We start from the raw sequence: 13703 nt of genomic DNA on the forward strand, positions 1-13703 counted from the left end.
CAATTTATCTAGCTATGCTGCTGTGTTGGTTTGAAAGTAAAACCAGTGCGAGACTCCAAGTCAGTAATACAATTTAATAGGAGAAAAGAGAAAAAATAAAATACATGCAATAATATAAAAGAAACAACCACCAACACAGTCAGAAATACAACCTGACACCCTGTCAGTCAGGGTGTTGGTAGCAGTCCCTATAAATAGTGGCTGCAGTCCTCCTAGATGACGGATGTGGTTCTGTTGAAGCAGTGCTCCTGTAGAAGGTGCAGTTTTCCTCCGAAGATCCAGCAATGATGTGGAAAAGGTCCGACTTTCCTCTGGGATCCAGTAGAAAGGTCTGCCCTCGGGTCCCAAACCCCAGTTTTTTATCTAGGTAGGAAAGGCTTGGCTCCTGCCCCTGGTTGGGGCATCTCCAATGGGATGATGTAATCTTATCAGTCACACAATAGGACTTAATGGCCCATTAACAGAATATATCTTCTGGAGGAAGGATGGGTTGTGAAAAGATAACGATGATCATCCCTCGATCTTATCAGATGGCACATCAGGAGAGGATATCTCCCACAGAGATAAGGATCACCATCCCTCCTGCATTTTAACAGATGGTGATAGAATACACATTTTTGCATTGTACCCCAGCTGCTGAAATACAAAGTCTTATTTCTTACCAGCTTTCTACTCTGTTGCTCAAAATAGTTGTAGCACAAAATAAAGTGTTGTCATTTCCCTGAAGAGTTTTCTTCTGGAGCTTTTTACTCACCTCGAATTTGAGTCAAGAGTAGCCAAACAGCTGCAGCTCCTCTGAGGGCTTTTATACGTCATGGGATTTGCCTCCTCCCTTTTCCCAAGCACCTGGGAATGAGAGGTGGGCCCGAACAGGGGTATATTAACCCCAGCCTTTGCTGAGGGGCTTAATTCCTTGTCTGGCATCAACTGGGGTAAAAGCTTGCTTCTCATTTCAGTAGCGAGTATATTCATCTTGTCTCATCTTGTTTTTAAGCAGGGTACTTTTGGGCATCTAAAGCAACAGAAGCTTTGAAAACAGCATGAATAAAATAGCGTTGAACACAGGGGGTATTTAAGTTCACGATTTTAAGTTGTGTGCTAAGGTGCTTTTGTAATTTCTGGTTTTGTTCTTGTTTTTTTTTCTTAGGAGGAGTACAGCTTCCTGAAATTCCAGGTTGTGTTGAATATGATCTTTCAGACCTAATGAGTTGCAGTGAGTTGGCAATGCTGGAAGAAGGAGTGAGGGTCCTCTCAAGTTTTATCAATGTTATCAATGCCTTGTCTCCTCGTAACCCAGGTGTATCCTGTGATGATGGCATTGGCCTCTGAGCGTGAGTCCCAGCTACAGGCCCCTGGATATGAACAGAGAGTCTTTTCCATGAGAAACAAATCTCGCCATCCCAGTTTCCTGATGTCAATTTAGAGGAGGCCTTTGGCAAAGCAAAGGCAGCCACGGTCCTAGGAGCTGATAGCTTTGGTCTGGGACAAATCCTGTGCCGTATGGAATTTTACCAGGTAAAAACCTACTCTCTACCATAGGCCCTTGGATACAAATGGTGGCTCTTTTCTACAGGAAACAAAAATCAACATCCTAGGTTCCAGATGTTAGTTAGTAGGAGGCATTTGGTGCACCAAAAGCAGCCATGGTTCTAGGAGGTGGCACCTTTGGTCTGGGAGAAATCCTGAGCCATATGGAATTTCAGCAGGCAGAAGCCCAGTCCCAGCTACAGCATGTGGTGATCTTTCTCATCAGAGCCCCCATGTCAGACTGCCCTGCTCTAGCAGCACAGACCTCGCACTGTGGGACCCTGAATACATCCCTGGGGTACTGGAGACTGGCTCAGCTGCATCTGGGGAGCAGGGATGTGGCATGGCAGAACATAGCATAGAGTGCTATTATCTTGGCTGTCTTGCAAGCAGTGTAAGAAAGAAACTGGCTGAACTCCAGATAAAATATATTTTTTTCCTATTTCTGCGCCTTTATCTGCACACCAGAACAATGGCATTTCTTACCCGAAAGGCAAAAAAAGGCATTAGTGTAGCCTCAGGAATGGCAACTGCCTAGGCATTGAGAGGAATGTTGAATTTGTCTTTACAAATGAGCTGTGGATCTGCTTGTAGATAAGGCTAGCACTGAGAGATAAAAGAAACAATGGGATGGATTCCACTGATTGATGAATAGAAAAAGATACATGCTTTTACAAACAAACTGTAGGGCTGCTGAAAAATTAAACTGGATACTAAAAGATGAAAGAAGCAACGGGGAAAATTATGAATTCTATAAGAATTAAAAATTAAAAGGGAGGGTTATAGATTAGAGGGGAATTTCAGGTGTCAGGCCTTCCAGGAAGTCTGTGCCACTCAAGTATCTCAGCCAATGGGGAAAGGGAGAGGGAAATGCGGCCGGGAAAACAGGATAAAAAGGAGGATGTGTCCTCCAAAAATGTGAGCGATCCCAGGGGAATGTCCCATGGCCTCTCCCTTTATTCGAATAAAGCAAAAAGGACATCTGTCTCCTTTTTGGACACAAATCTCTGGTGTTTGTGGATTAATTTTCCTGACAACTTCAGGGGCTTGTCCAGGATGTTTCTACCGTCCGGGGAGGCAGGCAGCGAGTGGAGCTGAAGGCGCCTCACCCAGTTTGGGTGATCAGCTCCCCTTGCTGCTGGCCAGTACCGGGCGATTGATTGGGTTCCCGAGACTGTCCAGAAGAGAGACCAGTGGCAGACCAGGGGGGTCCATGAGGAGTCCGCAGGGAAGGACCACTGAAAATCTCACAGGAATAACAGGGAAAATGAAACTAAGGAAGGAAATCAATCTCAGCTAATCATTTCAGAAGCTAACAAGTTGTCATTGCAATGATGCATAAAGTGAGAAATTATAAATATGTCTGCGCCAAAATCTGAATTATGAACTTTATTGCATTCTGTCTTTCACGGAATCATACAACAGTCTGTGATTAAAGATCACCTAGTCCAACTTCCTTGCCAGGTCGATCTTACAGTAGATCAAATTGCTCAAGACTAGCCAAACTGATAAGGAGCACTCTCAATGATGGGGCATCCACAACTTCTCTGGAACAGCCGTTTGAGTGTCTCACCAGCTTCATTGTAGAAAAGCTTTTCCTTTTAGCCAATCTAAACCTAGTCTCAGTTTGAAAGCATGTCCCCTTGTCCTTTCTCTGCAAACCTTCCTAAAAAGTCTTTCTCCATTTGTCTTATACCCTCTTTACATATTCAAAGGCCACAATACTGTCTCTCCAGAAACCTCTCTTCTCCAGGCTAAAAGATCCTATTTTTCACAAGAACCAGGTCATAAACTGAGTTGGAAGACATCTCAGGAGATCAGATCATCCAAGAGCTCAGCGTAAGAGTAGCTCTGAAGTCAGATCAACTAGCTTAGGGCTGTGTCTGTTTGAATTTTGAAAATTAGCAGGACTTGAAATGCTTCAAGGAAGAGAACTCGGGGTGGCTCCAGAAACAGCCTGAGAAACTCGAGCAAACTCGAAACCTCAGAAACTACCACTGCTTTCTCTCCCTCAGCCCAAGCAGTCCCAAAGAAGAAGTGTTCCCAGCAGGCTGGGATAGCACGCATATACACTACATATACATGACAGGCATCGCCAGCAGCCACATCCTGCTCCTTTCTGTGGCTGGCAAGAGTGAGACTGGATGTTTACATGTGGGCAACCTGGGTCCCTCCAGCACCTCAGACACTCAGCCTGCCCAGTGACCCCACTGAATTCCAGTATTCGCAGTGTGCCAAGGCCACAGCACTACTCCGCTTGCTGGCACAGACCATCACACGCCTCCTAAATCAGTCAGGACTCCCCTGGTCCCACAGCCAGCACCCCACTTGCTCTCCCCCAGGCCACTGCCATTGTTCACCAACTTCTCCACTTTGATCTTTGCTGGTGCTCTCAACACTGGCACACCCAGATGTTCTGCAGCTGTTGTCTCCTGGTGGAAAGGACTTGTAAAGCCGTGTTTCCACACAGGACTTCCACAACCTTTCAAAGCAACCTTTTCTGGGGTATGAACAATCTCATTCAAATGTCAACATTTCTTTTCCCGTATGTGAAATCAGAATTTCCTTCTTCCGGGCATGCCCAAAACAAGGCACAAACTACATTGTGCCTTCTGTTTCACATGCTGAGTCGTTTGTAAACAATGCTAGGAGAATACCTGTTTTGATCCAAGCTAATCTCTGGCCCTTATAGTGCTTTCGGTAGTTAGTTTTGCTTTGCTATTTACTTGATGTCCCATTGAATTGTTGAATCATAAACAGACTATCTGTCTGTATAGCAGCATAGCAGTGATGAATAAATGCAAGAGAAGGAGCAAGGTGATTGTTTGCTAGACTCTTCCTAGAAACTGAGAAATCTGTTACTTAATACTGACCACAGCAGATGGAGGAAGCATCCTCCATGATGTCAAAGAAATGAAGCTGTAATCACTTTTATGATTACAGTCAAGGCATTGCTTTTGCCACCATAAGTGGAGTGCAGGGAATCTTAAAAGACGACACTCTAACTGTTGTCCATGCTCACTGAGAAAATAATGCTTTTACAGCAGAGCAGGTCTCACCGCAGCTAAATCATGGCTTCAACTGTACACCGCCTTCAAAAAAGCCCACAAAAACACAAATGAAAGGATTTGGAACCCAAGGGAATATCGGATTGTGACATCAGCTCACTTTGGATTCTTTCCAAATTCTCAATTCCATTTTCTTCCGAGCCAATTATCCCACCTAACCTGAGATGTAATTTATGGATATCCACCACATCTAGTTACCTTAGAATTAGATTGCCACTAGGCAAAAAGACAGAAACAAGCAGTTAAGTTCAGACTGAAACCAAGGGTGTTTAGAAGAGCAATACTTGGACGTAACTATTCTTGATAAAACAAAAACTTTTAGGACTTACCCATGTATTTTTGGAGGTGGAAAAAGTCCCTAGGGAGCTCACACTCAGTGCCTGGAGAGGCGCTCTCGCTGGTCTTTCAAGGACCGATTCCTCAGAGCAGAGGCAGCAGAGGACAAGATGGCCGACGAGAAGGGGCAGTGTAGAATTCTCTGTCTGTCTCTGTCTCCACTCAGTGTAGAACGTCCCTGTCCTGGCACATTTTCGTGTGCGCTATGTCCCTCCGGGTCTTCGGTCCTTGTGAAGCTCTACGTACTGCGAGCGCTGCTACTTGCACCTGAGAAGGACCGCGGAGCTATCAGCGATTTCGGAGAGCCCTAAGCACGAAGTCAAGAAGCGAGACGTGTCCCTGCAATGCGATGCTAAGAGCAGCTTCCTCGCGGCGGGGGCGAGCTCCGGCCACAAGACGTTCTCGTCCTGGCAACGGATCTCTGTGAAGGGCGTAGGCGAAAAGCTTTCGTTTTCCATTCGAAGTGCGAGAGAGGCAGACTGTTACACGGAGCTCTGAGAACAAAGGTGCATGCCCTAGGCGGGCTTGGGCAGAAGCAGCGTTCTCGAGCTCTTGGCTGCCGGCACACTGCTGGCTATGTGGCGCCTCTGCAGCGGCTTCTGGCCGCCTGCAAGTGAAAGCGGAGCCAGGCGTGGGCGAGGGCGAGGGCGGTGAACGAAGCGGCACAAGTGCCGTGCTTGTGTGCACCACGTTAGAGGCTACTAGGAGAGGAAGGTGGTTGACGGTCGCTTGCCTTCCCAAGTGCCCTTAGCAGTCGGAAGGAGCAAGCTGAAGCACTGCTGCTGGTGCTGCTCCTTGGTTCCCTTGCAGCCCGCTGGGAAAGCATTGGCGGTCACTTCTAGGCGCCGAGTTGCACACACATAGCACCACGCTAAGTGCCGCGGAGAAGGGAAATCCGGAGTGCAGCGAGGAGCTGGATGTGGCTTACGTGCAGTAAGGAGAAGGTGAACCTAAGCACTGCCTCTTCAATCTGGCCGCCTCTGCTCTTGTAGCAACTTTTGCGATTCGGCAAAGGGAGCCGCGAGTATGTAGAACGGAGGGCAGCGAGACGCCGTGTGTTATGCGCCCTTTCAGGGCTGCTGACAGGGGGCTACTTTAAGAACGCCTTCTTCTTCCTCGCGTCCTTCTCGCTTCGCTCTAGCTGCATGGAGTACAGCACAGCGAAGGAGTGAGGACGGGCACTGCCCCAGCATTTGTCCTGGCGCGCAACGGCTCTGTGCTGCTTTTCCAAGCAGCAAGAGCACTGAGAAGTGCAAGCGATTGTGAAGGAGCTCTTTGGCTGCTCGTGTGCTCTTCGCTGCACTGCGCCGCTCGCCAGCAGCTTCGTTCTTCGGCGGCTGCCGTCCGGAGAGAGCTGAACTCCAGCGGTCAGTTTCAGCTCTGCCCAACAGCGTGCTCTCAGTTCTGCGGACAAGCACGCCCTGTTGCCTTGGCTCCGAGTGCAAAGTCCCTAGCGGGCACTCACTCAGTGCAATGCACCCAGAAAGACGTTCTCGCTCGTCTTTCAAGGAGCGATTCCTAACAGCAGAAGCAGCAGAGGCACAAACTGGATGACGAGAAGGGACAATGTAGAACCCGTCTCTGTCCTGGCACATTGTCGTGTGCGATATGTCCCTCCGGGTCTTCGGTCCTTGCGAAGCTCTATGTACTGCGAGCGCTGCTACTTGCAGCTAAGAAGGACCGCGGAGCTATCAGCGATTTCGGAGAGCGCTAAGCACTAAGTCAAGAAGCGAGACGTGTCCCTGCAATGCGATGCTAAGAGCAGCTTCCTCGCGGCGGGGGCGAGCTCCGGCCACAAGACGTTCTCGTCCTGGCAACGGATCTCTGTGAAGGGCGTAGGCGAAAAGCTTTCGTTTTCCATTCGAAGTGCGAGAGAGGCAGACTGTTGCACGGAGCTCTGAGAACAAAGGTGCACGCCCTAGGCGGGCTTGGGCAGAAGCAGCGTTCTCGAGCTCTTGGCTGCCGGCACACTGCTGGCTATGTGGCGCCTCTGCAGCGGCTTCTGGCCGCCGGCAAGTGAAAGCGGAGCCAGGCGTGGGCGAGGGCGAGGGCGGTGAACGAAGCGGCACAAGCGCCGTGCTTGTGTGCACCACGTTACAGGCTACTAGGAGAGGAAGGTGGTTGACGGTCGCTTGCCTTCCCAAGTGCCCTTAGCAGTCGGAAGGAGCAAGCTGAAGCACTTCTGCTGGTGCTGCTCCTTGGTTCCCTTGCAGCCCGCTGTGAAAGCATTGGCGGTCCCTTCTAGGCGCCGAGTTGCACACACACAGCACCACGGTAAGTGCCGTGGAGAAGGGAAATCCAGAGTGCATCGAGGAGCTGGATGTGGCTTACGTGCAGTAAGGAGAAGGTGAACCTAGGCACTGCCTCTTCAATCTGGCCCCCTCTGCTCTGGTAGCAACCTTTGCGAGTCGGCAAAGGGAGCCGCGAGTATGTAGAACGGAGGGCAGCGAGACGCCGTCTGTTATGCGCCCTTTCAGGGCTGCTGACAGGGAGCTACTTTAAGAACGCTTTTTTCTTCCTCGCGTCCTTCTCGCTTCGGTCTAGCTGCATGGAGTACAGCACAGCGAAGGAGTTTGGAGGGGCGCTGCACCAGCTTTTGCCCTGGCGTGCAACGGCTGTGTACTGCTTTTCCAAGCAGCAAGAGCACTGAGAAGTGAAAGCGATTGTGAAGGAGCCGCTTTACAGTCTACTAGGAGAGGAAGGTATTTGTCCCATTCTTGCATTCACAAGAGCCCTTTGCATTCGGAAGGAGGTGAACTCCGGCGGTCAGTTTCAGCTCTGCCCAACAGCGTGCTCTAAGTTCTGCGGACAAGCGCGCCCTGTTGCCTTGGCTCCGAGTGCAAAGTCCCTAGCGAGCACTCACTCAGTGCAATGCACCCAGAAAGACGCTCTCGCTCGTCTTTCAAGGAGCGATTCCTAACAGCAGAAGCAGCAGAGGCACAAACTGGATGACGAGAAGGGACAATGTAGAACACGTCTCTATCCTGGCACATTATCGTGTGCGATACGTCCCTCCGGGTCTTCGGTCCTTGCGAAGCTCTATGTACTGTGAGCGCTGCTACTTGCAGCTGAGAAGCACCGTGGAGCTAGCAGCCAATTCGGAGAGCGCTAAGCACGAAGTCAAGAAGCGAGACATGTCCCTGCAATGCGGTGCAAAGAGCAGCTTCCTCGCGGCGAAGCCGTGCTCCGGCCACGAGACATACTCGTCCTGGCAACGCATCTCTGTGAAGGGCGTAGGCGAAAAGCTTTCGTTTTCCATTCGAAGTGCGAGAGAGGCAGACTGTTACACGGAGCTCTGAGAACAAAGGTGCACGCCCTAGGCGGGCTTGGGCAGAAGCAGCGTTCTCGAGCTCTTGGCTGCCGGCACACTGCTGGCTATGTGGCGCCTCTGCAGCGGCTTCTGGCCGCCGGCAAGAGAAAGCGGAGCCAGTCGTGGGCGAGGGCGAGGGCGGTGAACGAAGCGGCACAAGCGCCGTGCTTGTGTGCACCACGTTAGAGGCTACTAGGAGAGGAAGGTGGTTGACTCTCGCTTGCCATCCCAAGTGCCCTTAGCAGTCGGAAGGAGCAAGCTGAAGCACTGCTGCTGGTGCTGCTCCTTGGTTCCCTTGCAGCCCGCTGGGAAAGCATTGGCGGTCCCTTCTAGGCGTCGAGTTGCACACACATAGCACCACGGGAAGTGCCGCGGAGAAGGGAAATCCAGAGTGCAGCGAGGAGCTGGACGTGGCTTACGTGCAGTAAGTAGAAGGTGAACCAAGGTGCTGCCTCTTCAATCTGCCCGCCTCTGCACTGGTAGCAACTTCTGCAACCCGGCAAAGGGAGCCGCGAGTATGTAGAACGGAGGGCAGCGAGACGCCGTGTGTTATGCGCCCTTTCAGGGCTGCTGACAGGGGGCTACTTTAAGAACGCTTTCTTCTTCCTCGCGTCCTTATCGCTTCGTTCTAGCTGCATGGAGTACAGCACAGCGAAGGAGTGAGGACGGGCGCTGCACCAGCTTTGGCCCTGGCGTGTACCGGCTGTGTGCTGCTTTTCCAAGCAGCAAGAGCACTGAGAAGTGAAAGCGATTGTGAAGGAGCCGCTTTACAGTCTACTAGGAGAGGAAGGTATTTGTCCCATTCTTACCTTCACAAGAGCCCTTTGCACTCGGAAGGAGGTGAACTCCAGAGGTCAGTTTCAGCTCTGCCCAACAGCGTGCTCTAAGTTCTGCGGACAAGTGCGCCCTGTTGCCTTGGCTCCGAGTGCAAAGTCCCTAGCGAGCACTCACTCAGTGCAATGCACCCAGAAAGACGCTCTCGCTCGTCTTTCAAGGAGCGATTCCTAACAGCAGAAGCAGCAGAGGCACAAACTGGATGACGAGAAGGGACAATGTAGAACACGTCTCTGTCCTGGCACATTGTCGTGTACGATACGTCCCTCCGGGTCTTCGGTCCTTGCGAAGCTCTATGTACTGCGAGCGCAGCAACCTGCAGCTGAGAAGGACCGTGGAACTAGCAGCCAATTCGGAGAGCCCTAAGCACGAAGTCAAGAAGCGAGACGTGTCCCTGCAATGCGGTGTTTAGAGCAGCTTCCTCGCAGCGAAGCCGTGCTCCGGCCACGAGACATACTCGTCCTGGCAACGGATCTCTGTGAAGGGCGTAGGCGAAAAGCTTTCGTTTTCCATTCGAAGTGCGAGAGAGGCAGACTGTTACACGGAGCTCTGAGAACAAAGGTGCACGCCCTAGGCGGGCTTGGGCAGAAGCAGCGTTCTCGAGCTCTTGGCTGCCGGCACACTGCTTGCTATGTGGCGCCTCTGCAGCGGCTTCTGGCCGCCGGCAAGTGAAAGCGGAGCCAGTCGTGGGCGAGGGCGAGGGCGGTGAACGAAGCGGCACAAGCGCCGTGCTTGTGTGCACCACGTTAGAGGCTACTAGGAGAGGAAGGTGGTTGACGGTCGCTTGCCTTCCCAAGTGCCCTTAGCAGTCGGAAGGAGCAAGATGAAGCACTGCTGCTGGTGCTGCTCCTTGGTTCCCTTGCAGCCCGCTGGGAAAGCATTGGCGGTCACTTCTAGGCGCCGAGTTGCACACACACAGCACCACGGTGAGTGCCTCGGAGAAGGGAAATCCAGAGTGCATCGAGGAGCTGGATGTGGCTTTCGTGCAGTAAGGAGAAGGTGAACCTAGGCACTGCCTCTTCAATCTGGCCCCCTCTGCTCTGGTAGCAACTTTTGCGAGTCGGCAGAGGGAGCCGCGAGTATGTAGAACGGAGGGCAGCGAGACGCCGAGTGTTATGCGCCGTTTCAGGGCTGCTGACAGGGAGCTACTTGAAGAACGCTTTCTTCTTCCTCGCGTCCTTCTCGCTTCGCTCTAGCTGCATGGAGTACAGCACAGCGAAGGAGTTTGGAGGGGCGCTGCACCAGCTTTTGCCCTGGCGTGCAACGGCTGTGTGCTGCTTTTCCAAGCAGCAAGAGCACTGAGAAGTGAAAGCGATTGTGAAGGAGCCGCTTTACAGTCTACTAGGAGAGGAAGGTATTTGTCCCATTCTTGCCTTCACAAGAGCCCTTTGCACTTGGAAGGAGGAGAACTCCAGAGGTCAGTTTCAGCTCTGCCCAACAGCGTGCTCTAAGTTCTGCGGACAAGCGCGCCCTGTTGCCTTGGCTCCGAGTGCAAAGTCCCTAGCGAGCACTCACTCAGTGCAATGCACCCAGAAAGACGCTCTCGCTCGTCTTTCAAGGAGCGATTCCTAACAGCAGAAGCAGCAGAGGCACAAACTGGATGACGAGAAGGCAAAACGTAGAACACGTCTCTGTCCTTGCACATTGTCGTGTACGATACGTCCCTCCGGGTCTTCGGTCCTTGCGAAGCTCTATGTACTGCGAGCGCAGCAACTTGCAGCTGAGAAGGACCGTGGAGCTAGCAGCCAATTCGGAGAGCCCTAAGCACGAAGTCAAGAAGCGAGACGTGTCCCTGCAATGCTGTGCTAAGAGCAGCTTCATCGCGGGGAAGGAGTGCTCCGGCCACAAGACATACTCGTCCTGGCAACGGATCTCTGTGAAGGGCGTAGGCGAAAAGCTTTCGTTTTCCATTCGAACTGCGAGAGAGGCAGACTGTTGCACGGAGCTCTGTGAACAAAGGTGCACGCCCTAGGCGGGCTTGGGCAGAAGCAGCGTTCTCGAGCTCTTGGCTACCGGCACACTGCTGGCTATGTGGCGCCCCTGCAGCGGCTTCTGGCCGCCGGCAAGTGAAAGAGGAGCCAGTCGTGGGCGAGGGCGAGGGCGGTGAACGAAGCGGCACAAGCGCCGTGCTTGTGTGCACCACGTTAGAGGCTACTAGGAGAGGAAGGTGGTTGACTCTCGCTTGCCATCCCACGTGCCCTTAGCATTCGGAAGGAGCAAGCTGAAGCACTGCTGCTGGTGCTGCTCCTTGGTTCCCTTGCAGCTCGCTGGGAAAGCATTGGCGGTCACTTCTAGGCGCCGAGTTGCACACACATAGCACCACGGGAAGTGCCGCGGAGAAGGGAAATCCGGAGTGCAGCGAGGAGCTGGATGTGGCTTACGTGCAGTAAGTAGAAGGTGAACCAAGGTGCTGCCTCTTCAATCTGCCCGCCTCTGCACTGGTAGCAACTTCTGCAACCCGGCAAAGGGAGCCGCGAGTATGTAGAACGGAGGGCAGCGAGACGCCGAGTGTTATGCGCCCTTTCAGGGCTGCTGACAGGGGGCTACTTTAAGAACGCTTTCTTCTTCCTCGCGTCCTTCTCGCTTCGTTCTAGCTGCATGGAGTACAGCACAGCGAAGGAGTGAGGACGGGCGCTGCACCAGCTTTGGCCCTGGCGTGTAATGGCTGTGTGCTGCTTTTCCAAGCAGCAAGAGCACTGAGAAGTGAAAGCGATTCTGAAGGACCTCTTTGGCTGCTCGTGTGCTCTTCGCTGCACTGCGCCGCTCGCAAGCGGCTTCGTTCTTCGGCGTCTGCCGTCCGGAGAAAGCTGAACTCCAGCGGTCAGTTGCAGCTCTGCCCAACAGCGTGCTCTCAGTTCTGCGGACAAGCACGCCCTCTTGCCTTGGCTCCGAGTGCAAAGTCCCTAGCGAGCACTCACTCATTGCAATGCACCCAGAAAGACGCTCTCACTCGTCTTTCAAGGAGCGATTCCTAACAGCAGAAGCAGCAGAGGCACAAACTGGATGACGAGAAAGGACAATGTAGAACACGTCTCTATCCTGGCACATTGTTGTGTGCGATATGTCCCTCCGGGTCTTCGGTCCTTGCGAAGCTCTATGTACTGCGAGCGCTGCTACATTCAGCTGAGAAGGACCGTGGACCTAGCAGCCAATTCGGAGATCCCTAGGCACGAAGTCAGAAAGCGAGACGTGTCCCTGCAATGCGGTGCTAAGAGCAGATTCCTCGCGGCCGGGGGGAGCTCGGAACAAAAGACATTCTCGTCCTGGCAACGGATCTCTGTGAAGGGCGTAAGCGAAAAGCTTTCGTTTTCCATTCGAAGTGCGAGAGAGGCAGACTGTTGCACGGAGCTCTGAGAACAAAGGTGCACGCCCTAGGAGGGCTTGGGCAGAAGCAGCGTTCTCGAGTTCTTGGCTGCCGGCACACTGCTGGCTATGTGGCGCCCCTGCAGCGGATTCTGGCCGCCTGCAAGTGATAGCGGCTCCAGTCTTGGGCGAGGACGTTGAACGAAGCGGCACTAGTCCCGTGCTTGTGTGCACCACATTAGAGGCTACTAGGAGAGGAAGGTGGTTGATTCTCGCTTGCCTTCCCAAGTGCCCTTAGCATTCGGAAGGAGCAAGCTGAAGCCCTGCTGCTTGTGCTGCTCCTTGGTTCCCTTGCAGCCCGCTGTGGAAGCATTGGCGGTCACTTCTAGGCGCCGAGTTGCACACAGCACCACGGGAAGTGCCGCGGAGAAGGGAAATCCAGAGTGCAGCGTGGAGCTGGACGTGGCTTACGTGCAGAAAGGACAAGGTGAACCAAGGCGCTGCCTCTTCAATCTGCCCGCCTCTGCTTTGGTAGTAACTTTTGTGAGTCGGCAGAGGGAGCCGCGAGTATGTAGAAGGGAGGGCAGCGAGACGCCATGTGTTATGCGGCCTTTCAGGGCTGCTGCCAGGGGGCTACTTTAAGAACGCCTTCTTCTTCTTCCTCGCGTCCTTCTCGCTTCGCTCTAGCTGCATGGAGTACAGCACAGCCAAGGTGTGAGGAAGGGCACTGCCCCAGCATTTTCCCAGGCTTGCCTGTGCTGCGCCTTTAGCTGCACACCAGAACAATGGCATTTCTTACCCGCAAGGTAACAAAGGCTTTAGCGTAGCCTTAGGATTGGTAAGTGCCTTAGCATGAAGTTGAGCGACCACGTATGAAGGAGTCTTTAGAGGTTTCCTCCCCCATGGCGCAGGGTGTATTCTCATTCTCGTGCTGAACTGAAAAGTCCGTGCATGGCAAGTTTGGCCTGCCTTGTGCAGAGACGAACACAAATGTGGGGCTATGATCCTCTGTGTTTGGAGCTCTGCTTCCGGGTGTGTGGGCCGCCATGAGCCCGCAGCAGCCGCCGAGGACAGTGTGGATTGTGGATGAGGCTGGGCTGGCCCCCCGCCCCCTGTTGGTCTGACAGCGGCAGGAGTGGCGTCGGAGCAGCATCGCCTGAGGACCCCATGGGGGGCGGGGAGAGAGCCGGGAGTGACTCCGAGCGACACCGGAAGCGATATCCGTAGGGCCCGGAAGGCCAGCGTTGCCATCGAGTTTGGCCGGTAGGAGGCTTCTAAGGTGCTTTGAAAGGTGGAGCTTCTTTGCTCTAAGACAGTCTGGGAGA

The sequence above is a fragment of the Sturnus vulgaris genome, chromosome 16, assembly GCF_052056855.1.
Source record: "Sturnus vulgaris isolate bStuVul1 chromosome 16, bStuVul1.hap1, whole genome shotgun sequence".
Taxonomy (NCBI): domain Eukaryota; kingdom Metazoa; phylum Chordata; class Aves; order Passeriformes; family Sturnidae; genus Sturnus; species Sturnus vulgaris.